The sequence below is a fragment of the Tachyglossus aculeatus genome, unplaced genomic scaffold (assembly GCF_015852505.1).
Source record: "Tachyglossus aculeatus isolate mTacAcu1 unplaced genomic scaffold, mTacAcu1.pri scaffold_264_arrow_ctg1, whole genome shotgun sequence".
Taxonomy (NCBI): domain Eukaryota; kingdom Metazoa; phylum Chordata; class Mammalia; order Monotremata; family Tachyglossidae; genus Tachyglossus; species Tachyglossus aculeatus.
In genome coordinates this window covers 55,143-58,930 of record NW_024044979.1, presented here as the reverse complement: position 1 = coordinate 58,930, position 3,788 = coordinate 55,143, and positions in this window count along the sequence as shown.

The window sequence follows — 3,788 nt, the reverse complement described above, 5'->3', positions numbered from 1 at the left end:
CGCTGTAAAGCCAATGGTAAAAGTTTCTGTTTGATGCGGAGGTTCGTGGGAAACCACGGAGGTTCCTGAGGCGTGGGGAGATGTGGACTGAACATTTTTCTAGAAAAATGATCCTGTCAGCAGGGTGAAGTATGAACTGGACTGGGGAAAGACAGGAGGCAGCAAGGTCAGCCAGGAGGCTGCTGCAGTCATCGAGTCAGACTACAATAAGTGCTTGGAACAACATAGCAGCCATTTAGATGGAGAGTTAAGGATGGGTTTCAGTGGTGTTGTGAAGGTAAAACCAGCAGGATTTGGTGGCATATTGAATATGTGGGTTAAATGAGAGAGATGTTGATGATGATGGCAAGGGTACGGACTTCTGAGACAAGGATAGTGGGGTTGTCTTCATTGATCATAAAGACAGGGGGAGGACAGGGTCTGGGGCAGAAGATGAAGAGTTCTGTTTTGAGCTTGTTAACTTTTGAGGTGACAACAGGAAATCCAAAGAGAAATGTCTTGAAGGCATGAGTAAATATGAGACTGCTGAGAAGGAGAGAGAGTCAGGGCTGGAGAGGAAGATTAGGGAATCATCCATGTAGAGAAGGTAGTTGAAGTCATGGGAGCAAATGAATTTTCCAAAAGAGTGGGTGTATCTGGAGAATTAAAGGGGATCCAGAACCAATCCTTGAGGGACTCCACATTTATTGGTTGGGCGAAAGAGAAGCCTGTGAATGAGAACTGGAAGGAGCGGAAAACTAGGAGAGGACAGTATCAGTGAAGCCGAGGTAGGATAATGTTTCCAGAAGGAGGGGGTGGTCAACAGTGTTGAAGGCAGCTGAGACGTCAAGAATAATTACTGAGAGCCCACCACCTCCAAGAGGCCTTCCCAGACTGAGCCCCCTTTTTCCTCCCCTCCTCCCCATCCCACCGCCCTACCTCCCTCCCCTCCCCAGAGCACTTGTATTTATGTCCGTATTTATTACTCTATTTATTTTACTTGTACATATTTGCTATTCTATTTATTTTGTTAATGATATGCATTTCTAGACTATGAGCCCACTGTTGAGTAGGGACCGTCTCTATGTGTTGCCAACTTATACTTCCCAAGCACTTAGTACAGTGCTCTGCACACAGTAAGCACTCAATAAATACGATTGAATGAATTTTGCTTTCATTCTTTTTGTTCTGACGACTTGACATCTGTTCACAAGTTTTGTTTTGTTGTCTGTCTCCCCCTTCTACACCGTGATCCCGTTGCTGGGTAGGGACCATCTGTACATGCTGCCAACTTGTACCTCCCAAATGCTTAGTACAGTGCTCTGCACACAGTAACGCTCAATGAATACAATTGAATGAATGAATGAATTAGGATAGAGGCCGTTGGATTGGGCAAAAGGAAATCACTGGTGACCTTAGAAAAGGCAGTTACAGTGGAACAAAGGGGGCAGAAACCAGAATGGAGTGAATCAAGGACAGAATTGGAGGAGAGGAAGCAGATAACTTGTTCAAAGAGTTTGGAGAGGAATGGTAGGAGGAAGAAAGGACAATAGTTGGTGATTGCTGTGAGGACAAAGAGGGGTTTTTTTAAGATAGGGAATACGTGAGCATGTTTAACAAGCAAAGTAGAAGAAGCCACTGGGAAGTGAATGGTAGAAGATGGGTTGAAAAGCACTGGTGGAGGGTTTAGATTTTGAGAGGAGGTCTACTCTTTACCATGATCCCTGTCAATGAAAGGCAGTGGATGACCTTGTGGGAGGGTGCAGTAAAAAAGTACTGATCACTGGCATGGAAATATATCTGGATTCTACCTGGCATCCTATCTCAATCAATTGTATTTATTAAGTTCTTGTTAGTGCAGAGCACTGTACTAAGCACTGGAAAGAACACAATAGAGCTGGTAGATAAGATCCCTTCCCCTAAGGGGTTTATAGACTAGTAGAAGAGACAAATATTAAAATAAATTACAGATAGGGGAAGCAGCAGAGTACAAGGTTATGGACAGAGTGCTGTGCGACTGCGAGTGGGGTGAATATAAAAGTTCTCAAAGGCTACAGACCCTAATGCTTAAATGAATCAACAAAGAAACAATATTAAGGAGCACTTACTATGTGCAGAGCACTGTACCAAGTGCTTGGAAAATTACAGTGCAAATGACCACTGCGCTCAAAGAGCTCTACCACTTGTCATCTTAGTGACTTTGGGCAAGTCACTTTACTTCTCTGTGCCTCAGTTACCTCATCTGTAGACAAGGGGATTAAAACTCTGAGTCCCTCATGGGGCAACCTGATTACCTTACATGTACCCCAGTGCTTAGAAAAGCGCTTGGCACATAGTAATCACTTAACAAATACCAGTTTTTAAAAAGGAGCTAACATACTAGTGGGGGAGACTGGCATCAAAATAAATTACAGGGAGAGGAAGTGACAGCAAATAAAGATATGATATAAGTGCTTTGTGTCTGTGGGTGGAGTGAGAAAAAACATACTCAAAGGGTACAGTAGTGATTCAAGTGTATACATGACATAGAAGAGAAGGCCAAAGAGTGGGGGAATGAGAGTATAATCAGCGGAGGCTACTTGGAGGGTGTGTGATTTACTAGCGTTTTTGAAGAGGTCTAGGAGTATCACTGCAGTAGCTGCATGGCTTATTGGAAAACCACGAGGTTTGGAGTCAGAGGACCTCGGTTTTAGCATGACTCTGCCACTTGCCTGCTGGGTGATCATAGCAAGTCATTTAAACTCTATGGACCCCAGTTTCCTCACCTGTAAAATGGGGATTAAGAAGTGTTTTCCCTCCTATTTAGATTGTGAGGTGCTAGTTATCTTGTATCTTCCCCAGCACTTAAAACTGTGTTTGGCACATAGAAAATGCTTAATAGGTACTCTAGTTATTATTTTTTGCTGTTGTATCTGGGCCGAAATGCACTCCTGCCTCCTGTCACCCCACATAAATTTTCATGAGATTGGCTATAGCTCTTCTCCAGAAAATCCCCAACACTAATATCAGACTCAGAAGATGCTCAGTTTGGGATGTTGACTTTGCACCATTTTTCACTCTCATAGGCAGCTCATGACATCTCCCAGACAATGTTTAACATCACGACGGTGACAGAATTCCTCCTCCTGGGGTTCTCCAACATCCGGGAGTGGCAGTTGATCCATGCTGCCCTGTTCCTTCTGGTCTATCTGGCAGCCCTGATGGGGAATCTCCTCATCATTGCCGTCACCACTGTTGACCAGCATTTCCACACCCCCATGTACTTCTTCCTCAAGAACCTGTCCATCGTTGACCTCGGCTACATCTCCATCACAGTCCCCAAATCCATTCTCAATTCCCTCACGAATGTCAACTCCATCTCTCTGCTGGGCTGCGCTGCCCAGGTATTCCTCGTATTTTTATTTGCGGGATCAGAGTTGTCCCTGCTCACGGTGATGTTCCACGACCGCTATGTCACCATCTGCCGTCCCCTGCACTATGAGATCATCATGCCTCACGGGGCCTGTGTACGCATGTTGGCTGCCTCTTGGTTCTGTAGCTGTTTGAGTGCCATCATGTACACAGCCAGTACCTTCTCTCTATCCTTCTGTGGCTCCAACATTGTCCAGTTCTTCTGCGATGGTCCCCAGTTGCTAAGACTTTCATGTTCCACTGACCATGTCCCAGAAGATGTGAGTTTTGACATCGGCATCAGCTTAGCTGTCTTCTGCTTCATGCTCATCGTGGGCTCCTATGCCCGCATCTTCTCAGCAGTGCTGAGGATGCCATCGGCGGAGGGACGCCCCAAAGCCTTCTCCACCTGTCTGCCC